Below are 26,288 nucleotides of genomic sequence, written 5' to 3' on the forward strand. Positions count from 1 at the left end.
CTTTGGGAGGCTGAGGAGGGCAGATCACAATGTCACGAGTTGTGTCACCAGCTTGACCAACATGGTGAAACTCTATCTCTACTAAAAAAAAATACAAAAATTAGCCAGGCATGGTGATGCACGCCTGTAATACCAGCTACTCAGGAGGCTCAGGCACTTGAACCTGGGAGATGGAGGTTGCAGTGAGCTGAGATTGTGCCACTGCATTCCGGCCTGGGCAACAGAGTGAGACTCTGTCTCAAAAATAAATAAATAAATAAATCTTATCCAGCTGACGTATTCCAACCAAAATAACACAAAACAGAAGCCCTATTGATTTTCTATTTCTAGGAGATATAATTTAACTTATTAAATTATTTCAGAACTAGCACTTTATTATGATGATTTCTACCAACAACACCACTACTACTATTTCAAATATCCAATATTTATAGAGTGCATACCCTGTGATAGCTACTTTATAAAGTACTTTATGCATATCAACTAAATCTTCACACAAATACTATGAAGTAAGTGTCATTATGATTCCCTTCTGACTGATGAAGAAACTGAGTTGTCGTGGTTAAATAACTTGCCCAAAGTTACTTAATTATTAAATGACAGAACTAAGATTTGAACCCAGATCTTCTAATTCCAGGGCCCTGATCCTCACCACAATGCCACTACTGCATTAGACAAAATGAAGAGTTGTCCCTTCCCTGGGTCCCTCACTTTAAAAGGATAAGAACTGAATTTCCCTGGCCAGTTTCTTTTCATGAACATGGACTACATGGAGCTAAAGCTATGCTCCTCCCTATAGTTCCCTACCATATTTTACACCATGTCCCAGTGTTTATTCAGACCCAGAATTCCCTGCCCAAACTCTTTTTCAGAGTCTGCAAGGGTCTGTTTTCTCACTGTGTCTTCCTGAGAGCAGCTATCACTACTGTAATGGGTACCTCTACCCCATACCTTATGTATGGGGTTTACATAAGGTTTGTGGTCAGACCTTGGACATGTAGGCTAGAGTGTCCACATGCATTCATATTGGGTCTCTTATACAAAGCTGGACTTAACAGGGGTAAGAATGAATGAGATATGGGCTTCAGGAAGTGATCTGGGCACCTAGGATTGATGCTGCATTTCAGTAAAAACACTTCTAGGAATCAGAGTTCTAATTTTGAGCTTGACCTTGCAGGGCATTGTGCAGATGATAGAAGGATTTTATTTAATAATTATTTAGCATGATTTGTAACTTTAAATATTCAGACATTTGGATGTGAGCCTCCAGTCATTAGGTGGCTACAAATGCTAAGAGTGAATTTGTGTAACATACATACTGTCCCTTTGTGGACTTGCCCCTAATATGACAGCTTCCTCATTCCTTTTCTCCATAGAATTTAAATAAATGTCCCTGGAATATGGATTCCATTCTTTACTTCTCTCTGAGGATGTTCTGATTTGCTTATATTTGGGGTTTAGAGCTGGGCTTTTGTGTAATAAGAAGGCAGCAGAGTCGGCAAATAGACTGTAAAGAATCGAGCTCACAGGATTATTTCATCTGCATCTTTCCCAATAGAGCATATAGCAGTTAGTAGCAATTCAAAAAGTGCTTGTGGGATAAGTGAAAAATAATAGCTACCATTAATGGAATATTTATGATATGTCAGAGGTAGTGCTTATGACTTTCTACAGGTTATCTTATTTAATGACATAAAACACTTCTAGTTAAATACCGTTATTACCACCTTCTAAAGAGGAGAAAACAAGCTCAGAGAGTAACTAGCTCTAAGTAAGAAAGTCAGTGATTGATGTCTGGAGTTAAACTAAGTATGACTTTATAATGCATGCAGATGATTTATAATGTTGTTTTATTCCCAAAGAACTAATAAATTTAAAAATAGCTATGATTTTCCTTAAAGTCAAGTTCATCCTAGAAATCTAGCTGAAACAGTGGTTGTATGTGTCATATCATATGCTTTGCACATCTTATTTTGATGCTTTCCTAGGCAGGTGAGACTTGAACATCTAAATACAATAACATAAGTGTGTTTAAACTTAAATTTTGTTTCAAATCATTAGAAAATAAATGATATTCTATATATTAATGTTGGGATGAGAATGAAAAGAAAGCAGGATACACACTGGCATCATTTCCTTTTTTGCAATCAATATATTAACACATTTTTATTGAGTTATATGGGTTATCACTATTTATCATGCTTCTGATTTAAGATGACAGATAGAATATTGTCATGGTAATTCTAATAATTCAATTCTTTATTGTATGTTTATGTCAAAAGTCCCATTGAGATTTGGAATGCTGATGACACAAATGCAATAAAAAGAAACCCCTTTATTCATTTATATTCAGTGAAACAATATTAGATGATACATTCCCTTTTCCTTATGGTTAGCAATTTGAATCTCATGATTCTCTATTAAATTTATTATTTGTTGGGACATAATTTGCAAAGACTTTATCTTTAATAGTGTTTCTGTTTTGGCTTTCATTATAAATTATGTGTTCACATTTACATGGTGAAAATATATTCTGGTGGAAATTATGGTGAATGGGCACAAAACTATCACATTGAAAAGAAGCTGGAAAAATGTGCAGGAGATGATTGCATTTATTGATACTGAAGCTTGAGTCCTGTGGGGGTGTCCATGTCTGCTGGACTCTAAGAATCAGGAAGAGATCATTGTGTGCTTACTTGCCTTCATTCTTGCTCTGTGATATATTCAGCAGAGGCAGGAACAACATGTGGCAAAGGTATCAGTGAGATATAGAATTTGGCCTGTCATTAGAATGAACTAAAGCCATCCTCAGAGGGTTAGCAAGAATTTCGGACAGAAATATATTTATAACCATGCATTAGTAAGACTGCAATTCTGTCACAGGATCCTTAGGGTTTCACTTTTCCAGCCAGAAATTTCTGTGGTCAGTGGTGCCTTTGCCCAAGTTGTGCTTGGGCCCGCTGGGGTTTTTCTGTCTACTTGGCCCAGCAGGCTGCACTCGGCTCATGATACTGGCCTAGATCTCATACCTGCTGAGGGCAGTCCAGGTGCTGAGTGGCAAGGGTTGTGTGCACAAGCGAGCATGAGGTAGGTCTGGCCACTACACACTGACAGGCGCACCAGCTGCTGTGGTGGGGCAGGCAGCTCCAGGTGCCGGCACAAGTGCTAGCTCTATGTAAGGCTATGGCTGGATTAGAGGTACCACAAGCAGCTTCCACTGCAGGCACCTCTGTGTGGACAGGGGGAATGCAGTGGTGCCCAGAAGTTTGGAAACACAGGAACTGCAGAGCCCCAGAGAGGGTGTCACAGCCCTGGCTCAGGGAGCCCCTAGGTCTTTTATCCTTCTTGTTGCCTGCAATGTGATGAGCAGCAGGGGAGTGATTCAGTCCTGTTTGTGTTACAGCTCTTTCAGTCCCACCATTTGGTGGGTCTGGAGTACTTGTCCCATGTCCATAAAGAATGAGGTACATGGACAACTGGAGGCTGAGCAAGGTGGAGAGGAGCTTTCTTGAGTGATAGAACAGCTCTCAGAAGACCCAAAGTGCATAGCTTGTTTCCTCAGGAGAGACCCAAAGTGGATAGCTTGTTTCCACAGGCAAGTCATCCTGAGAATGTCCAGCTCTAAGTGGAGAGGAGAGCTGTAGTGGGTAACTCTGTGGGTAACTCTTTTCCACAGGCAGGTTCTCCCAATAAAGAAACCCTAAGTTGGTAGCTCCTTCCCATAGCTGGTAGTCTCAATGTCTCTGTGAGTCTGACTGAGTCTGGGGTTTTTATGGGCTCAGAAGGGAAGACGTGCATGCTGATTGGTCCATAGGCGACCAAGGGCAGGCTGGAAAAAGCACCATGAACTCTGACTCCAGGCTATGGACTTCACCCAGAATTGGTAGCCTAGACCCCAGGCTTCAGGCCATCCCTAGCTTGAAGGTGGGGTTTCCCCAGGGACCCGCTCCTTTCTGCCCAGGAACCTGTCTGCCTTCTGCCATCAACATGCCATCCACAGCCACAGGCTGTTCCTGCCACCTCCCAGCCTTCTTCCTGCACTCGTCAGGGTCCAAAATCCAGAGGGGACCAAGGTGGCAGGGGGCTGGCATGTCAGCACTGCCCCAAGTACATGCACAGCTGGCTGGGTCACAAGAGAGCCTGGGCTCAGCCACAAGTTTGCTTTGCACTGGAGTGGGTGCTGGGAACAGGGAGAGGCCAGACAACAGTAGCAGGATCTTCCAAGCCTATGGATGTAGGGTCTTCCTGGGCCCCCAAGAGTGCAACAATGCCTGGGTCCAGAGCCATTGCTGGGTGGCTGCAGCTGTGCCTGGGAGTATGGGGCTCCCAACCTGCCAAATTGTTAGGGTGCGGAGCTCTCATCTCTGCCTGACTCCGGCTGGCTACCCAGAGCATGCAGTCCCAGCAGTGACTCCCCTGCTGCAACCAGCATCCCCACAGTGGTCATTGCAAATGGGCTGTCACTGCTATCACTTTGACCCGCCTTCTTGTAAGGGAAAGTTACTTAACACTAGATACCCACCATATGCATTTCCGTTGTTCCTATACATAGGGCTTCTGACATTAGAATCTTAAAACTTGTTTAAGAATTGCTTAAGCAGATTCTGAATTCCAGCAGAACATCTGATACCAACCAGTTTAAGGACCCCCAAAAAGGAAACAAATCATCCTGAGAATAGAATTTCTTCAACTTCCTGTCCCATGACTTCACCCTGCACTCTTCCACCAATCAACGATTATCACACCCACACTTAGACTCATACCAAAACCCTTAAAAACTCTAGCCCCAAACTCCTTGAGGTGGCAGATTTGAGGTTTCCTCACATCTCTTCTTTGGTAGCTTTACAATTAAACCCCTTTCTCTACTGAAACCCAGTGTCTCAGCATACTGACTTGACATGCACGTTGGGCAACAGAACAGTTATGGTTACAGAACCATGAAATAAACCTACTGCCAAAGAGAGAAGATGAGATTTCTAACTATTAGTGAGCCTTAGTATTTAAGCATCATGCTTCAACCTTAAATGAGACTCTTTTAGCTTTCATATCAAGCCTGGATGGTAGGCAAGAGCCAAGGGCGGGTGTTCTGAATTCTACATAAAGGTTTGAAGCCACATTTGCCTACTATGGGACATCAAATTCCTTACCCTTCCTATAATGTAAAGGATATGTATAAGGGAGAGTTAATATGTGTCCTGATCTAATGTTTACTACAGGATAGCATTCTTTATTTTAATGATGTAGTTTTACTTTTTAGAAAATATTGACTCTTTGATTCAGGCATGTGGAAAGGCCACAGAGATTGAGTGCAACTAAGAAACTGTCAATTTGTACTATTTCCATGTGTAAAGTCTGGCTTTGTTGTTTAGTATATTGTGCCCTTGTTCTTTGCCCTTAATCCAATTATATTGATATTATAGATATAATTGAACATGAAGCTAAATGGGAGGCCCCCTATTTCCCCTTGTGAGCCCCAAAGATTTGAGACAGGTCTCAGTTAATATAGAAAGTTTATTTTGCCAAGGTTGAGATCTTCACCTGTGACACAGCCTCAGGGAGTCCTGATAACATGGGCCCAAGGTGGTTGGGGTACAACTTGGGTTTATACATTTTAGGAAGACAGGAGACAACAATATATGTAAGAAGTACATTGGATTGGCCTGGAAAGGCAGGACAACTTGAAGCAAAGGCGAGAAGACTCAAAGCAGGGAGAGGCCTTCCAGGTCACAGAGAAGTGAGAGGAGACAAAGGCTGCATTCTCTGGGTTTCTGATTAGTCTTTCCAAAGGAGGCAACCAGATATGCATTTATCTTAGTGAGCAGAGAGATAACTGAATAGAATGGGAGGGAAGTTTCCCCTAAGCAGTTTTCACCTTGAGTTTTCCTTTCAGTTTAGTCATTTTGGTGGCCCAAGATACTTTCCTTTCATGCCCTACAGAGAACATGGCTCTGTTTGAAGCATCTTACAGTGTAGCACATATTCACATTTAAATATTTGGAGCTACTTACACGAGAAATGTCCAGCTTAGACCAATCATTATACTCAACATTTTAAAGTAGTAAGACCTATATTACATCTGGAAGAAACATGAAGACTCACATAAGGTCTGGGTTTTAACACATACTTTGAAACTTCACTAAATATCAATTTCTTTCTGTTAAACAATGATTCATTCCAGGCAGTTCTTTTAAAATTGTTTTTAGGATTGTATGAAATAAAACATTAAAAAGTAGTTTTTTACACTTTTTTTGCTAGCTTGGAGGTAGCCAAATAGAGTCTGTTAAATGAAATCAAAAGCAGAAGTATTTAAAATGCACAAAGGCAGGAGATTGTACCTAAATAAAAAGTTGACATTCTTTAAAATGTTTATTTTTCATCATGAAATTTTAAATACAAGCTGCATTTCTACAAGGCTCAATTTACCAACCTCTTTAGGAGATCCTGTTTAACTGGAAGAAGTTTGACAAATTTGGTGGCCATGTGTTATATGGATATTTTAACAAAAAGATAAACAACTCATCGAGTTACCTTTGACTCTAGAGGGATATAACACTTTTAGGTGGAAACCTGCAATATACTTGGACAGCTGCATAATGACTAAAATTAGCGTGGGTTTACATAGTGCACAACTTCATTCGAATTTTGATGCTTTGGAAAGGAACAGAAGGTTGTAAATTTCCTAAGGGAAAGTCTCTCGAGAGTGTGAAGGTCTTAAACAAAATCAGCCCAATGTGAGATGCATGTTGTGAATGGCTGAAAGGACATAAATAGAGTTCGTCAAGCAACAAATGTATTGCCTTTTTTTTTTTTTCTTTTTTTTTTTTAAAGTGACCTACTTCTGTGATACAAGCACTCTTACACTACTAGGGACACAAATATCAGGTGGCCTCTCTGTTCTGCTTGTTGAGAAATGACGCAGAATAAGCCTGCTCACTCAATACATATGGCCATACATTTTTCGTATAAATACTTGTATGAAAAAGAGGAGGAAATTAGGAAAAAGAGGAGAAAACAAGAATGGGAGAATAGGGAAAGTAGAGTAGAGAAGAGGAGGGAAGAACAGAAGGTTTGGAGATGGGTGGACCAAAAAAGAAGAAAAATAGTGTGGAATCTGCTTTATTTTTATGGTTAGCAGTCATAAGGATGTGGGTCCAAAAGATTCTGGACTACAAGCTGCTAAGAGGTAGTTTACTCCATGATATGGTTTGGTTCTATGTCCCCACCCAAATCTCTTGTTGAATTGCAATTCCCAATGTTGGGGGAAGGACCTGGTAGAAGGTCATTGGATCATGGGTGTGGATTTTCCCCTTTCTGTTCTCATGACAGTGAGTGGGTTTTCATGAAATCCGATGGTTTAAAAGTGTATGGCAATTTCCTCTTCACTCTATCTCTTCCTCCTCCTGCCATGTAAGTTGCCTTGCTTCCCCTCCACCTTCCACAATGATTGTCAGTTTCCTGAGGTCTCCCAAGCCATACAGAACTGTGAGTCTACTAAACATCCCTTGCTTTTTCCAGTTTCAGATAAGTCTTTATAGCAGTGTGAGAACAGACTAATACACTCTGCCAGATATTTTGCCACCTGCCCCATTTTCAGCCACACTCTTCACATGGGGATAAGAAATGACTCTTTCCCTCCAGTTGATGCCAGTGTTGGGATCTTCTACCTGAATTTGTGAGTAAAGTACAAAGTTGTCCAGGACAGTGGGTTTCCATAGAGGTCTTCAAACTTCAGAGGCAACAGTACAACATAGCAAAGTGGTTTTCAAAACTTTTACCACCACGGTTTCTTCTAGTATTTTCTTTCTGTCATGTGAACCCAATATTTTTTTTCCTACTGAACAGAGCCCATAGACTTAATAATAGCATGTTTTCCATATTTTTATTTATCAACCAGATAAATTATTCCCTTCTTCTTCCAGGTTGATGTTAAACACATGGTTACCTCCTTGAGTTTACTTGAATCCAACCACAATGGCACTTGATCATTCAAATAGGCTTTGTGTTATTATGAATGATGACAGTCATTGCCTTTTTGAAATATTAAAATTAACACATGGTATTACTTAAGCATGAGATTAATACACATGCAAAATTATATTAAAGTAGATGTGAAAATGAGTTCAGATAAATCTTCAGATCAGCTAAATGAATAAATAACTAGGTAAATGAAGTTGAAAAGGGACCCTATTTGGTCTGTTCTCACACTGCTATGAAGAAATACCTGAGACTGGTTAATTCATAAAGAAAAGAGATTCAATTGACTCACATTTTTGCATGGCTAGGGAGGCCTCAGGAAACTTACAATCATAGTGAAATGAACCTCTTCACAGGGCAGCAGGAGAGAGAATGAGTGACAACAGTGGAAATGCAAGACACTTATAAAACCATCAGATCTTGCGAGAACTCACTCACTATCAAGAGAATGGCATGGGGGAAACCATCACCATGATTCAATTATCTCCACCTGGTCCTGTCTTTGACACGTGGGGATTATAATTCAAGGTGAGATTTGGATGGGAACACAGAGCCAAACAATATCACTCCCTCCTGACCCCTCCAAAATCTCATGGCCTCAACTTTCAAACCAATAATGCCCTTCCAACAGTTCCCCAAAGTCTTAATTCAGTATTAACCCAAAAGTCAAAGTTCAAATTCTCATCTGAGACAAAGCAAGTCCTTTCTGCCTATGATCCTGTAAAATCAAAAGCAAGTTAATTACTTCCTAGATACAATGGGAGTTCAAGCATTACGTAAATAAACCCATTCTAAATGGGAGAAATTGGCCAAAACAAGTCCAAAATCCAACAGGGCAGAAATTAAACCTTAAACTTCCAAAATGAGCTCCTCTGATTCAATTTCTCACATTCAGGGCACACTGATGCAAGAAGTGAGCTACCATGGGCTTGGGCAGCTCTACGCCTGTGGCTTTGCAGGGAATAGCAGCCCTCCCGGCCTCTTTCATGGGCTGGAATTGAGTGTCTGTGACTTTTTCCAGCACACAGTGCAAACTGTCAGTGGATCTACCATTCTAGGGTCTGAAGCATGGTGGCCCTCATCTCACAGCTCCACTAGGCAGTACACTAGTGGGGACTCTGTGTGGGAGTTCCAACCCCACATTTCCCATCTGCACTGCCCTGGCAGAGGTTCTCTATGAAGGCTATGCCCCTCAACAAACTTCTGTCTGGACATGCAGGTATTTCCATACCTCCTCTGAAATCTAGGTGGAGGTTCCCCAACCTCAATTCTTCTGTGCACCCTCAGGATCAACACCACATGAAAGCTAACAAGTCTTGGGGCCTGCACCCTTTGAAGCAATGGCCTGAGCTGTATCTTGGTCCCATCTTAAAAAGTCCAGCTGGAATGCAGGACACCAAGTCCCAGGACTGCAAAAAGCAGCAAGGCCCTCAGCTTGGCCCATGAAACCAGTTTTTTTCTCCTAGGCTTCTTGGCCTGTGACGGGTGGGGCTGCTGTGAAGACCTCTGACATATCCTGGAGATATTTTCCCCATTTTCTTGGTGATTAACATTTTGCTCCTCATTACTTATGCAAAGTTCTGTGGTGAGCTTGAATTTCTCCTCAGAAAATGAGGTTTTCTTTTCTATTGCATCATCAGGCTGCAAATTTTCCAAAGTTTCATGCTCTGCTTTCTTTTCAAACATAAGTTTCAATTCCAAACCATATCTTTGTGAATGCATAAAACTGAATCGCTTCTAAAAGAACCCACATTACCTCTTGAATGCTTTGTTGCCTAGAAATTTCTTCTGTAAATCATCTCTCTCAAGTTCAAAGTTCCACAGATCTCCAGGGCTGGGGCAAAATGCCACCAGTCCCTTTGCTAAAGCATAGCAAGAGTGACCTTTACCACAGTTCCCAACAAGTTCCTCATCTCCATTTGAGACCACCTCAACGTGGTCTTCATTTTCCATATCACTATCAAAATTTTGGTCAAAGCCATTCAACAAGTGTCTACGAAGTTCCAAACTTTCCCACATTTTTCTGTCTTATTCTGAGCCTTCCAAACTGTTCCAACCTCTGCCTGTTACCCAATTCCAAAGTCACTTCCACATTTTCAGGTATCTTTATATCAGCACCCAACTCCTGGTACCAATTAACTACATTAGTACATTCTCAGCCTGCTATGAAGAACTGCCTGAGACTGAGTAATTTATTTAAAACGGAAGTTTAATTGACTCCCAGTTCCCCATAGATGGGAAAGCCTCATGAAACTTACAGTCATAGCAGAAGGCGCTTCTTCACAGGGTGGCTGGAGAGAGAATGAGATGCTTATAAAACCATCAAATCTCATGAGAATTGACTCACTATCATGAGAACAGCATGGGGAAACTGTCCCCATGATTCAATTACCTTCACCTGTTCCCACCCTTGACATGTGGGGATTATGGGGATTATAATCAAGTTGATTTGGGCAGAGACACAGAGCCAAACCATATCAGCCCCCTTGGGGCCTTCTGAAAATCTTAAAAGAAGTTTAAGAATTTTTTCTCTCTTTTCTCACTGATTCTGTTATGTGGTACATTCTCCTTCCTCACTGTCTCACATAAGTAGAAAGATGCAGTAGAAGGTAGAAGCAATGGTTGGAGCATCCAGTCCTGCTCCTAGCTGGACATGATATTTTAGGGTGCTACTCTGTCTCCCATGAGCTCTGGTTTTCCATCTATTAAATGAGGACATTGGGTTGTGTGATCCTGCTATCTCTTCCTATTCTTTAGTGCTGTGACATTTTTTAAGCACTACTTTCTCGGAGCCTCATTTTTCTTATCTATAAAAATGGGAAGAATGCCTACCTCATAAGGTGACTTGAAGGATTAGAAGATAGTAATCAAGTATTTCTTCCTACAAAGTCTATTTTGTTCCTGAATTTAGTTAGCAAGAATTCACAGAGCAAGTTGAGATAAAGAGTATAAAACTGTTTGAATCTATTTGAGTTCAATATTTTATATAGCAAGTGAATTTTGGGTAGTAAGTATTCATTAAATGTTTTCAGTTCCTAGATATCTATGAAAGCAGCTTACATATAAGGCAACCTTCACTAAAGATTTACTCTTGTTTCCTTGACCCTGAGGCTAAAGACAACCTTGTTCAGCTTTGCAGCCCTGGCATCTAGCATAGTACCTAACAGTCAGGAGGTGCCCAGTGGATATTTGTGGCTTTCAGGAAAGTAATGAGACCCTGCTAAGCCTTTTCTATAAAATATTCAATAATATCTATCCCCAATTGAGCTATCGTAAAGAATGGTCAAAAGATCAAATTCAAAAAAGGTAAAATCACAACTCTCATACAGATATAAAATGAACAGACGTTAAAGACTTTTTATAGCTCATTTATCAATGAGAGAACCACACAGTATTATAGCCACTTCAAAGGAAAATCCGAAATAAAGACACAAGCATAAATGAGAAATATTGAAATAGATATGTTAATGCAAGCAAAACTAGCTTCTTCCACAATGGAGAAGGAAGTCAAATGAACCACACTATTGAACAGAAAAAAATTTCTACAGAGAAAAATTATTTTGCATTTCTAGCAGTTATTTACAATTTGCAGAGTTGTAAATTCTGTAGACTTCTTCCATAGAATCACCTTCTGATAAGCAGAAGGGTGTACTAAATATAATATATAGTTTTCCACCGATGCATCAATGTTTCCCTAGTGAATAAATTAGATAATGCATGGAAATTGCTTAACTGGTACCTAGCTTATAGAGGATCTCCAATAGACGGGTACTTTATTAAGTTTTAACAATGGCATATGACAGTGGTAGATTAAGTGTCTTCTAGGTATTTCATCAATTGAACAAGAATTGGACAATTACTTATTCTACGTTCCAACTTTGATCTTCATTCTCCCATGTAATTCAGGACTTTTTTCTTTCTTTTTCTTTCTCTCTCTCTCTCCTCTACCCTACCCCATCTCTTTTTAATTAGTTCTACTATGTTTTCTTACTATGTACCAGGAAGGATCTGCAAATTGCTGAATATGTTAAGATACTTCCCTCTAAACTTATTATCCTAAATATTCCTAGACACATTATCCTAAATATTCCTGTAATAAAACAGAATGACATTGATCAAAACCAAGTTTGATAAAAAAATTTACAAAGCTTGTTTATTCATAAACTTGTGGCAAGGGGATACTTCTGCTATATCTTTCATTTAAGCAAAGTTTCCGAAGTGTTGGGAAGGGGAGTACATGTTAGGATATAAAATGAGAAAACAATCAGACTTACCTGATTGGCAAATGTTCTATTAAGATGGGATTTTGGAAACTAGAGAGGCTTTCTAAATGGTATATTTTACAAGTATTGGTTGGCTGCAAGGGGGCACTTGTGCAGTCTGGGGATGTTTCAAATGAGAGAAGTTTAATGTAGGGGGCAGAGGGTTTTCTGTAGCTGACTATTTTCGGGAACAAGAGGGTATTAATGGGTGGTTTGTCATATCATAATGAATCTTATGGGCTGGTCAAAGAGAACTACCATGGCTGACAGTTTCTTAATAAAAATTAGTTAATATAAGAGAGTGTTAAATTAAATAAGTAATGTAGTTTAGATGCACAGGAAGTTATTTTTGTTAAATTTAGTTAAAAGAGTACTGTAAATTCTAAATAGATGTGCAATTTCAGGCCAAAACAAATGTAATGGAGAAAAAAATTATGTGATGTCAAATAACAAAATTCCAACAATTTGGGTTTGACAATCTAATTGACTTTTATTAATTATTCATGAATTGAGCAGCATCTTATCTATAAAAATAGGAATGCACTTCATTGGATATAGCCGAACAGTCAGTTTTTGAAAGGTAGCTTGAGCAGAAACAAGTAAACAGCATATACATAAAAGCAGATTGGTTAACGTCAGGTTACTTTCCTTGTTAGGCAAGTTGAAGTAGAGGAGACTTCCTTATCATGCTGGGTCAGGATGACTGGCCCTTTTTCAGATGGTTTATGTGATTCTCTTGTTATTTTGGAAAAAAAAAAAAAAAGCACTGTTTGGAGATTTTCCTGTTTTTTGCATGACACTTAACATGAGTGGCTCCATTTTCCTTTGGTCTACTGGGGCCTATTGCAGGAATTTAGTCCAAAACAACAGCCTTCTACAAATTTTATTTAATAGTTGTTAAGGTGTTTCATCATAACTATGATATATTGTGACAGGAAATTCATTATCTAGTTTTTTTTTGGAATTCTTCATTAGCCTAGTGCCAAAATAACTCTTTTCATTTGTCTTAGGCCAGATTCAACACAAAAAATATTTTGATATTAATTATTTAAACAAAACAAAGCAATAATCAATGGTCTTCCCCACCATCTGACTAAAACAAGAGAATATTGTATTCAGTTTAAATGGACTTGTCATCTAACTTCCCCTATTTATAAGTCTTTGCTTTACAATTTGTTGCGGGAAGTCAAGGACCCCGAATGGAGGGACTGGGCCGTGGCAGAGGAAAATAAATTGTGAAGATTTCATTTTAATGTGGACATATATCAGTTCCTAAATAATACTTTTATAATTTATTATATCTGTCTTTACTTCAATCTCTGAACATAAATTGTGAAGATTTCATTTTAATATGGACATTTATCAGTTCCCAAAATTAATACTTTTATAATTTCTTATGCCTGTCTTTACTTTAATCTCTTAATCCTGTTATCTTCATAAGCTGAGAATGTACATCACCTCAGGACCACTATTGTGTTAACTGTACAAATTGATTGTAAAACATGTGTGTTTGAACAATATGAAATCAGTGCACCTTGAAAAAGAACAGAATAACAGTGATTTTCAGGGAACAAGGGGAGACAACCATAAGGTCTGACTGGCTGTGGGGTCGGGCAGAATAGAGCCATATTTCTCTTCTTGCTGAGAACCTATACATGGACATGCAAGTGGGGAAGATATCGCTAAATTCTTTCCCTAGCAAGGAATATTAATAATTAAGACCCTGGGAAAGGAATGCATTCCTGTGGGGAGGTCTATAAATGGCCACTCTGGGAGTGTCTGTCTTATGTGGTTGAGATAAGGACTGAAATATACCCTGGTCTCCTACAGTACCCTCAGGCTTATTAGGGCTGGGAAAAAATCCTGCCCTGGTAAATTTGAGGTCATACCGGTTCTCTGCTCTTGAACCTTCTTTTCTGTTTTTTAAGATGTTTATCAAGACAATAAGCTGAACATAGACCCTTATCAGTAGTTCTGTTTTGCCTTTTGTCCTGTTTCCTCAGAAGCGTATGATCTTTGTTCTCCTTTTTGCCCTGTGAAGCATGTGATCTTTGTGACCTACTCCCCATTCATACACACCCTCCCCTTTGGAAACTCTTAATAAAAACCTGCTGGTTTTGCAGCTCAGGTGGGCATCACGGTCCTACCAATATAGGATGTCACCCCCAAAGGCCCAGCTGTAAAATTCCTCTCTTTGTACTCTTTTTCTTTATTTCTCAGCCGGCCGACACTTATGGAAAATAGAAAGAAACTACGTCGAAATATTGAGGGAAGGTTCTCCTGATAACACTTTGAAAAATGAGGCTAACAAAAGCATCTGCTAGACAGTGTGGATAGTAAGGTCTTAAGAAATATTACTGTGCTGATTGAATAAAATAATATATGTAAATGCAACTCACATAGCCCCAGGCCCATGGTAATGTCTCAGATGTTAAATTCCTTTCCACCTTCTTACGGCATGCAGTAACAAGCAAATTTTAATCAAAACTATTATATTGAGTCTCTAATCAATAAACTTTTATTTAGCCTTTACCAGCCACCTGGAGATCTACTACTAGGTGTAATTGTATTTACAAAATGATCATAACATTTGATATAGTTTTTAAAAGAGAAAATATTTTTCCCATTACTTTCTATCATACAAAAAATAAAAATGGTGTGTGTGTGTGTGCGTGTGTGTGTTTAGTGTGAGCTCTAGGTGTTAAAATCTACCAACATTTATTGACCATTAAATAATACTAATTATATCTTTTTATTCTATTTTATGTAGGAGTTACTGGAAAAGCAAGAATAACTTATGCGGATTAACAATATGGAAACATCCTGAAACTACTTTGGAATCGCCATAAATTAAGTGGGTTCAAGTTTTGCAAACAGAGAAACAGGTCCATGAACAATTTGCTACAGGTAAGTGAGAGGTATAATTTCCTCCATTAGAATCCTTCAAAGATTCATTGACTATGAGGTTGTTAATTACATTTCAGACAATTATAATTCTCCTTTGCTACAGCTAACAGCTTCTTTTCCCTCCCGAATGTACACATGTGGATGCCGGCATATGGCTAAATGTCTGGCCATTTCATCTTGTTAATTTGGGCTTCAGTCAGTTACAAAAGGAGAAAGGAGGGGGAAAAAGTTGCCACCTCATAAAACTTTTACCAGTAGTGATTTATGCAGAAGGGCGGGAGTCAAACTGTTTCTCGAACAGATGTTTCTGAGCACGACCCCAGGAGTTGAGAGAGTGGCAGATTGTCCTGCTTGGGGTTCAGAAAGAAACAGGCAGACAAATGGTGATGTTCCGGCTCCTTTTCTTTGTAACTGGGGTAGTGGTTCAATTGTTGATATGGAACAAAGTGTTTGGGAATAGTAGCTGGCTTTCGATTCTCTCTTTGAAAACCTGGGGAGATTGGAAAGCTTGATGTGGTCACAGCATGAAAATATTTTCTGTTGGGCTATTGGGAAAGTTGTACTTGTCTGAATGAACCAGTGGGGAAGGATGAAAGTATAAGTGACTCAAAACAAGTGGCAGTTTGTAAGCTGGAGGATTGGGTTGTGGCATCCTCTGTAGTTAGTAATTGTTATACCATCAAGAGTCAAGGGGACTCACACCTATAAATGGAAGCCATCAGCTCTGCAAAATTGAAACAATCTCTTCTTTCATCTGTGGGGATTCACTCTGTTAAGGGGAAAAAAAGATCAAATTATAGTGACATTAAGCACACTGTAGAGGAGAAGTTTGTACTTTCCCTTTTACTGGCAAATACTGGAATTATTTGTGATGCTTTAAGGCGTAAGTAAAATGGTATAAGTGGACTGGAAATGAAGGTAGAAGGTTTGCTCATGCATTTTCCTATTAATATTTAGCTCTCTCTCAGTTGCATTTATAAAAGCTATCTGTCCTGCATTCATAATTCATGATCCTCCCAGAAGATAACCTTTTCTTTCATCAACTCCATCACATTATGTAGATTAAGCTGAATGGAAGATGTGTTAATCTATCTTCAGGGGTATCACTTTGTTTGGAGAGTCACATAAGAACCTAGCTATGGAGGTGTTTGCAAGTGTGAACTGCTCTGTAAAGATGAGGAAGCAATGGTAAGGTAAACATAAGGTACCAACCACTGAAGATAAATATCAACCAACAAGAGAGAGAAGACTTGAATCTTTCTTTTTAAAAGCATATGTAATTGTCTTTTTTCCTTGTCGTAAAACTTAATATTTCTATTTATACACGGGGAAGGATGTATCCTTAGGCTCTTTTGTTTATTGAGAAGAAAGACTCATTTAGGTGACCCATGTAAAAAGGTAATTTTTCTGGCAACATGTGTGGGCTGGAACTGAAACCAAATTAAGAAGCAAGAATAAAAAAGAAAGGCAGTTCTAGAAGCTTCTTATATGCTTGTGTCATTCTTATGAGCAACAGGGACTTTAAACTTTGTGCAACTCTACTTCTCCTTGACTGTCTATTCATTTCTGTTCTTTTTTGTTAGATTATTTTTCTTACCCTTTTAATAATTGTTCCTCTTAAAAATTTGCCTTGCATATAGACTATCATGGCCTCTGCAGCTGCTTTCCCTTTAACAGCTTCAGCTACTGCTGCTAATTACCTGTGTGAATCAGGTTACATTCAGGAAACAGAAACCATACCATTTATTTTAATATGCAGAATTATCAAAGAATAGTTAGCCAGTTATTGGTGAATAATAAAGGCAAAAAAACCACTGAGGAATCATAAGGATAGTAATTACAGGAAGTGGATATCCTGGATGCAGGGACAAAAGTAAGAGTCAGAGATTATTAGAATTTAGAATACTGGAGGAGGGGCTTTGAAGAAAAGAAATACAGGAGTCTTGGGTGAGGGTGTTCCCCGAAAAATAGAGGGACTTTAGAAGCTCAGCAAGGACTACACAGAGCTAAGAATCTTGCCTTTAGGGACTGGCTGCCAGCTGGGACTGTACCCCAGAAGCTCAGATTGGGGTACCCATGGAGCTGGGATGCAGAATTTTGTGGGGGATGGTACTCAGCCAGTGTTACAGCCTGAAAAACTAAAAAGGAATCCACAGGCAAAGCTGGAATCACATCTCTGAGGAAGGGGTACTAGCCAGCTAGTGCTGTTTTATCATTCACTTTTTTTTTTCTTCTGGAATTGTAGAAAAATGTACAAAACAGAACCAACTGCTTTGCAATGGCTACTGGAACCAACAGGGCAACATTGTCAGAAGCAGGAAGCACTTTCTTCTTCCCTTTCAAGCTTCTATTCTCCCTCTGTATCCCTGTATTGGCAAATAGGGAGCCAGGTGGCAAAGGAAAATATATGCTTTGCACTGACCCAGACCCAGCATCTCAAAGCAAGAGGAGGGTGGACTTGAACTGAGAGATCGTAATTTAATAACAAGCACACAGCCTATTCTGTGTGTGTTTATGTTTGTGTCTGTGTGTGTGTGTATGTGTCTTTAAATTTTCAAAAGAGAGAATATGATTGGCTCAATTCACCTGATCGTTGAGATCATAGAATATGACTTAATTAAAATTTGCTGCACTTTTGGTCAAATGCCATTCCTGATTTAGTCAAGTGGCATTGGATTGTGGGTTATGAGAGAATTCTGTAGAAAACACAGCCACTTAGGTAGCAGGGCTATAAACTGAATAGTATTCCTTAAAATCAACTAAGGACATTCATATGATTGCTGTGCAGTACAGATACAAATATGTAAATGTCATATTGCTGATGACTGAATTTTTAATTCAACTTTTTTGTTTTTAAATAATTGTACATTCACATGTAGTTGTAAAAACAAACAAACAAACAAACAAAAAAACACAGAGATCCCTAGTGCCTGTTTCCTCTTTATACCCAGTGATAATATCTTGCAAAACTACATAGTACAATAGTATAACCAGAATATTGATATACTACAGTCAAAAAATACAGGCCATTTCTATCACCACAAGGAGCCCTCCTGTTGCTCTTTTCATAGCCACATCCACTTCATTCCTATCTCTAACTTCCCACTTAAACACTGACAACTTCTAAACTGTTCCCTATTTCTGTAACTTTGTCATTACAAGAATGTTATTTAAATGTAATCACACAGTATGTGGCTTATGGGCATTGGCTGTTTTCACTCAGCATAATTCTCTAAAGATTAATCCAGGTCATTAATAGTTCATTTTTTTCTACTGAGTAATATTTCTTGGTAAGGATATACCACAGTTTGTTTAATTATTCACCTGTTGAAGGATGTCTTGGTTGCTTCCAGTTGGGGCTATTACAAAGAAAGTCACTATAGGTATTCATGTACAGACATTTTGTAAATATAAGTTTTTATTTTGAGGGAAAAAATGGCTAAACATGCAATTCCTAGGTACTATGGTAGTTGCATAATTAGTTTTTAAAATTAACTGCTGAAGAGTTTTCCAGATTAACTGTAACTTTTTACATTCCTGTCAGAAATGTACAAGTGATTCACTTTCTCAAAAGCCTTGGTTGCATTTGTTGCTGTCATTATTTTTTATTTTATTTATCCTGATAGGTATGTCACAATAACTCCTTGCAGCTTTAATTTTCACTTTTATAATAACTAATGATGTTTGACATCATTTCATGCACTTATTTGCCATCTGTACATCCTTTTAACCAAAATAATATACAGTTCATGTATTTTATATATATAAAGTTCATATATTTTGCCCATTTTCTAATTGGATTTTTGGGGTTCTTTTTACAGCTGCATTTTGAGATTTTTAAATATCTTCTGTATATTAAACATTATTAGATAGCTAGTTTGCAAATATTTTCTCTCCATCTGTAGCTTGTCCTCTCATCCTCTTAAGTCTTTTACAGAACAAAAGACTTTAATTTTGATGAAGTCCCATTTATCAGTTTTGCGCTTTACGTCCATGCTATTAGTTTCCAATCTAAGAACTCTTTGCCTAGTTCTAGACTCCAAAGTTTATCTTCTGTTTTTTCCCCAAAAGTTTTATAGTTTTATTTATTTATTAGTTATAAGTGCATAATCCATTTTGAATTAATTTTTATAAGGTATGAAACTGAAGTCAAATTTTATTGTATTGTCTATGGCATTTGCTGGATGTCCATTTGCTCTCCTTGATATTAGCATCTAATGACTTTTTTTCCATTTCATTTAAAATCTCCCTGACTGTTAGTGTAATAAGTAGTTTGCAGTTGAAACCTAGACATTTTGGGTATGATATTGTGAGATTCTGGATATTGTATAAACCTTCAGTTTTGGTTGGCTTTCTCCAATATTGCTCTAGAAGTGGGAGTAGAATTAATGGCAGTTGGAGGTAGAAGCTCATGTTTCTTCACTTGCCCTTTGCTTATATATGAGTGGACAGGAGCTCTTTATTACTGCTGGCATGGATAGGACTTCCTGCTCCCATTAGACTTCCGTTGATACCTCCCTGGCTGGGAGGAATAGGAATGCCCTGTAACTATTACCCATTTGTTCACCACTACACCATGCTGATGGGGGAAGTGGGGTTGGGTATTGGTGTCATTATTCCAGGATGGTGGTGAAAGTCCTGATTCTCCTCTAAGCCTAGTTTGACACCATCCCAACATATAGGGATGGTAGGGGTAGAAGTTCAGGATCCCTATTTTATCTCCACTGATGATACAAAGGGTGGAGGGTGGCCTGGTTACTACCTGGCAGGGATGAATGTCCTGGCTTCTATGTGATCTTCTTGGACACTACCCTGATGGAAACTGGGGGGACATTGTCATAGCTTGGTGAAGGTAGAAATGTAGAGTATTCATTAGGGCATTGATGGCCTAGGTGAGGATAAGGCCATACATTTTTCTCTTATGTATGGGTGGATGAATGTGTTAATTGCCTCAAGGTTTTCTGTCTTATTAAGTTGCCCTATCCTTGTCCTTTGGCCAGAGAGAGTCAAATGTTGTTTCTCTCTGTGTGCGTGGATATATATGCACCTATTGTCATTTCTGAGTTTCTGATCTCTTCAGCTCCAAATCTGGGATATATGGAGCCAAAACAAAAATCCAGGAACTTACCACCATGTCATTACTTGGATCCAGAGCTGCTTGTATGGTCTTCCTTCTTCACTCTGCTTTTCAAGGTCTTCTGCATTTTTCAAAAAAAAAAAAAAACAAAAAACAAAAAACGTCTGGGATTTCTGGCTGCATTTAATGGGATAAATAGGAAGGAAAAAAGGTCTGTTTTATCCTTTTGTAAGTGGAAGTCCCTTAGAAGCATTTTTGTAGACATTTTGATGGCTCTATTTTGATGTCTAAAATGTTAGCATAATAATCAAGGTGGAACTATGAATTTACAAAAAGAAAAAAGAAAAAATCTCTACTAAGTTTATTTCCTGGCAGGGTAGGATTACATGCAAAACCATCTTAAAGAGATAATTGCCTTAGATAGTAGGAGCTTGCAAATAATTGTTGAATGAAAGAATAATTATTAAATGAATTCATTTATCAAATTGGTCTATGTGTTAAATATTCTAGGTACTGAGGGGACCATAAATATGTATGATACAGAAATAATTACCAAGTAATACAGGGCCATTAACAGTGATAAAATAGAAAGATCAACATAACTATAACACACAAGGTAAAAAGTTGTATTTCATCTCTCAGAGCAAGGCAGTGTCTTGTTCATCTTTGTCTGCTGCTAGTGCCTAATGTAGTACATTAGTCATCACACATGGCTTGCTATGGGAGTTAACAGAGGGAGAGAGATCACATTGAGCTGATGGGAAGTAATCTGTTTTATGTCTTACAAAACTTCTACAGAAGAGGAATTCTTTAACACTTCTAGATACAATATGATCACATTTCATATTTCTTTATTCTTTATCAAGTTAGAGAATTATTTCTGTAAAATCCTATCTCTACAGATGAACTCAAGTGATTACTGTTCTTGTTTTGGTAGCCACAGAAGAAAGACAAACATCATTCTTTACACATATACTTGCATGTATTTTAAATTAAATGCCTTAAATCATACACTGTCTTGCCCCAATTGTCAACTGCAATAGCCTCATATTCTACCACAGAGAGAGACTGGTAGTCTTTGGGTGAAAGGTCAGTCCTACCCACCCATCACACACAAGCAAAAACAAAATTATTACAATGAGTTAAAAAAAAAAAAAAGCAACCTGTGGTGACAAGATTTAACATGGCTGTCCTTGAAAAATGAGCATTAATTTTAACCTGATAAATTAAGAAAGGGCTCTGAATTTTGTCAATTTATTATAAAGTCTATGAAGCTGGGGACTCACATAAACAATGACTTTCCACGTACCTTAGGAAATAACTATTCATAAATAGAAAAATGCCTTGACAGAAAGGCAGAGACACAGCTAACAAACTCTCCAGCACTTCACTCTTGGACCAGGGATGCCAGAGGCAAACCAGCAAGAACCCTGATGGAGAGCAAGCAATAATGCTGATGCTACAAACCCTGATGGAGCAAAACTAAGCCATGTTTCATGCAAGGCAAGGGGATTGCTGAGAAAGCAGGAGAGGTCTCTGCTCATAACAGGCAGAGAAAAAAAGACCTCTTTCTGACCTACATTATAAACTCTTAGAGAGCATCAGCTTTGACTTTGTATATTTAATAAGGCAATGTATGCTTAGGGGGCTTCCTAAATAGTGAATATTTACAAGACTAATAATAATAATAATAGTAAAATTCTGATTTTCATTCTGTTGGTTTGCTCTTTAACTGAAAAGCTTTTCATGAGTGCCTAGAGCTATAAAATAAGTAGAAAGAGTGGGGTTTGAAGAAGGATGATTTTTCCTTTATACTTAAATTTATATTCACAAACAGTTTTCAGTGAAAAATGAGAATAACAATAGCACATTAAAATAGGTCGAATATGTTTATTCTTGTACACTTTATTTTATAGAAATTCACTTTGATAGTTTCTTATATAGAAAATTAGGCTTAGAACTCTAAACTTAAAACCCCAGCATTTGGAATATTATGGAAGTAATTTTATCTGCCTTAAACTTTGTAGTTGCCACAAATGGAAATATTCAGAGTGCTATATAGTACTCAATATAAACAATAGTCTATATTAACAGAAAATTATCCTATTATGTGGGCTGCAAGATGCACAAAATTTGTTAGATTTTTACAATTTGTCATATATTCTTATGATGTATTTTTGAATCTAATGTTATTCTATTCAGAATTAAAATATCATTAAAAATATATAGGTATATGAAACAAAATAACTATTATTATTAGAAACTTAGAAATAATAACAAAAATAACAATTTTTTGGTTAGGAAGAGAGATTCCTATTGTTAAAACCTATTTAAAATATTATGGGATTGTTTTGTCCTTTTTTTAAGAAAAAAACATAGAATAAGTATAGTTTATATTTGTTTCTCTAGGTAATTGAAAAGCTTCACTCTTTGAAGAAAAAAAATTACATCTCTTTAAAAAGGACCTAACATGATAGAGACAATAGTTCATGAGAAAATACAAATCTAAAAATTTGTATTTCCGAATATTTCTTCCCTCAGTGCAGTAAAACAAAATAGGATAGAAATAAAAGGACTTGTGTGAGTTAATTCGAAGGTAAAAAGCCCATGAGAAATATCTTAACAAAATATTTATTTAATTTTCAAAGCAAAGCTAGAAATATAAAAGCTAATAAAATATTGAAAGTATTAAAAATACATGTAAAAGAGCGGCAGCCATTATTTACTGCCATCATCCTGAATGTGATTTCATAGTTTTTCTGACTGTGTGATATACGATTTAGTCAGCTACCTTCGCATGACCAAGTTAAGGTCTGAGAAGTGATAGGTAACCAACTGAGAGTATATAATCAGAGTGATTACATCTTCTTGACATATTCTAACTTATCAAACATAATTTCAGAAGTTTCCAGGTGAATCTGAAGAACCTTTTGGAAAAAAAAAAATCAGTCTATGTGAAGGTTCCAATCCTGCTTAATCCACTAGGTGAAACAATCGTAATATTGGTAGTGCCATCAGTTTCTCCTCACTTTTTCTTATCCAGTGACAAATATGCTCAAAAATCACAGGAATTCGTTATGCTTGATTTCTTAGATTTTACATCTTTAAGCTCCATTTTCATGTTGCAAATACAAGGAAATACCACTGCAGTAAAGCAAAATGTTTCACAGAACACATTTACTGTTCAAGAAACCACACCATAAAGCAGAAATTTTAAGGCAGTAAAACAATTTGAAACAAACATTCTATTCAACCAAATGGTATGCATCTATTACAGAATGCTACTCCTAAATTGAATGCCTTGCACAAAGAAGGCACAGCAATAACAAATTGTCGAGCAAAAGGGTGTTTATTTCATACACTTGAAAATGACAAGGTAGAACCAATGGTGTACTGAAAAATCAGCTCTCTGAGAACAAATGTGGCTCTAATTTGTGATATGTATAATATTTGCATGTTTCTGTGGTGTGACTACTGCCCCTGTAGCCATTTCACCCACCAATGTGATGTCACTGAAGATTGAGCTGGGAAGAGAAGTGTAGAATATTCTATCACAGGCTGGTGCAGGCCAGTACAAGGGGGCTTCAGTATTCTACTGGCAAAACTCTGACTTGCCTTCGTTGGATTTGTCAAAAGAAAATTATACCACATGATATTATATTTGCTAATTAGCTGAATTGATTTTGATGGAAACTAGAAGTGTTTTTGTTTTTCTTTTTGTTTTTTCTCAACAACTATAACAAAGTGTTCCTTTTGGGGGGTAGGATATCTGCAAGATGAAAAGTTGTAAGAATTCCTCCCTAGGAATTCTAATGCTTTTGATAGGAACTAAAAACCAAGGAAGGCCTTGAGGATTTCCTGAAGTTGAAAAAGAAATCTCTTTAACAAAGGGCCACCAACTTCGGAGCCTCGGAGCTGTTAAGCCTGCCTTGAAGAATCCATATTCTTGGCCACTACAAGCTCAAAAATTGAATAGGGAAGCCCTAGGCAAGGCACTCTTATAGCAACATCGTATATTAAGTCTTATAATTTATAAAATCCTTCCAATTCCCCATGATGTTAAACTACTTCTGAAGTCAAGAAATGTAATGCATCACATAATTTTTAAGAAAAGAAAAAAAAAACTTGACCAATGGAAAAAACCATTCATTATAGACCTTCTATGGATTAGACCCTGAGCTAGACATTGTCACATGTATTATTTTATATTTTTTAATTAATTCATATGCCTTCATTCTTTGTGGAAAAAAAGTAGAATTTCCTCCATTTAACTAAGATTGAATATGGCATCCCACAGGTTATTAAATATATTTTAATAACAACAATAGCAATCACCATCTTCTTCATGAATATTATGTCCTAGGCATTTTCACGTTTGTCATTTTAGGTGACATCTTAAAATTATTTCTATTTTACAGATGAGGCAAATCAGACTATGACTAAGCGAGACTTATGCAGAAGGTCAAGAGCCAATGAATTACAGAGGAAGAAATGGAACACGAGTCAGTAATTCTCCAGATATATGCATTGCTTAGCATGTGTTGATTAATTCAGTATTCCATTGTTTATGTGGAATAAACATTCCACAAATGTTTATTGAGCACTCCCATGAGTCAGACACTATTCTTGGCTTTGGAGATATAGCTGAGTACAACACAAATATAAATATCAACCCTCACATACCCATATTTTAGTGGACAGAGACAGTCAATAAGCAAAAAAGTAAAACAAAATAATTTTAAGTAAATATGTTATGTTGAATAGGGGATACGTTCTACAGAATAATATGAAGTATGTAAGGAACAGACAGTGCTTTCACGGGAGCACATTGCAATTTTAAATTACAGTTAGGGAAGGAATCATTATGAAGCTGAGAAAGCTAGGAAGGAGGTGAGAAGCCGAGGCATGCAAACATAGGAGAAAATCTTTTCCAGTAGATGAAGCAAGTGGAGAGGCCCTGAGGTGGAAGCATGATTTATGCATTTGAGGAACACAAAGGACTATAAATTAGCCAGTGCTAGAATTAAGGAGTGAAGTCCTGGAGGCAGGAAGGACTGGAATAGGGTGCTAGATCTCCCTAGCTTCTGTGATGAGTATAGACTGAAGGGAGATGAGAGTGGAAGGGAGAACAATTTGCAGACTATTGCTCTAATCCACGTGGAAGATGATAATTTCTTGGACCATGGTGGTAGAGGTGAAAGTGGTAAGAATTGGTTGGATTTTATATATTTTTTGAGTATATTTAATTTGTGGGATGATTAAAAACAGGATATAAGAAAGAGATTAAGAAGAATTCCAACATGTTTGGTCTGAGTAAATGGAAGCTTTGAAATCCCATTTACTGAGGTAGAGAGATCTAAGGAACGAGAGATTTGGGGTGAAAGATAAGGAGGTGGTTGTTAACTGTAGTAAGTTTAAGATGAAGAAGATGCAAAAATAAATAATATCTACCTCAAAGGATAATTAAAAGTTTGGGCTGGGCGCAGTGGTTCACGCCTGTAATCCCAGCACTTTGAGAGGCCAAGGCGGGCAGATCATGATGTCAGAAGATCGAGACCATCCTGGCTAACATGGTGAAACCCCCATCTCTACTAAAAATATAAAAAATTAGCCAGGTGTGGTGGTGGGTGCCTGTAGTGCCAGCTACTCGGGAGGCTGAGGCAGGGGAATGGCATGAACCCGGGAGGCGGAGCTTGTAGTGAGCCAAGATCTCACCACTGCATTCCTGTCTAGGAGACAGAGAGAGACTCCATCTCAAAAAAAAAAAAAAAAAAGGTTTGAACAAGGTAGTCTATATGAAAGCACTCTATTATTGGTTACCTGTTTTCATTCTGTACTTAGTCACTTGATCTAATCCTCCAGAATGAAATTTAGAGATTGCCTGCCGTAGAATTGATGGACTTTGAAACCTGTAGGCAGCTTATTTCACATACAGAGAAGGGGATAGTTTTGTTGTTGTTGTTGTTGTTTTTAATTAGCTTAAAATGTTAGAAGAAACAGATGTGTGGTAGAGTTGCCCAAGAGAGAAGAAAGCATCAATAGAAATCGAGAAGATGGTATAAAACTTG

General features: G+C 37.8%; 1 protein-coding gene across 14 annotated transcripts in view; it reads left to right on the forward strand.

The window, feature by feature from the left end:
* LOC105471588 (leucine rich repeat containing 4C) overlaps positions 1–26,288 on the forward strand; it is a 1,332,829-nt gene that overhangs the window by 775,352 nt on the left and 531,189 nt on the right. For all 14 annotated transcript variants that reach the window (XM_071074846.1, XM_071074847.1, XM_071074852.1 and 11 more), the window contains one exon: positions 15,007–15,143. The gene's annotated coding sequence lies outside the window, so the exon portion shown is untranslated. The remainder of the gene's footprint in view (positions 1–15,006; positions 15,144–26,288) is intronic.

This window comes from Macaca nemestrina, chromosome 12, assembly GCF_043159975.1.
Source record: "Macaca nemestrina isolate mMacNem1 chromosome 12, mMacNem.hap1, whole genome shotgun sequence".
NCBI classification, from domain to species: Eukaryota; Metazoa; Chordata; class Mammalia; order Primates; family Cercopithecidae; genus Macaca; species Macaca nemestrina.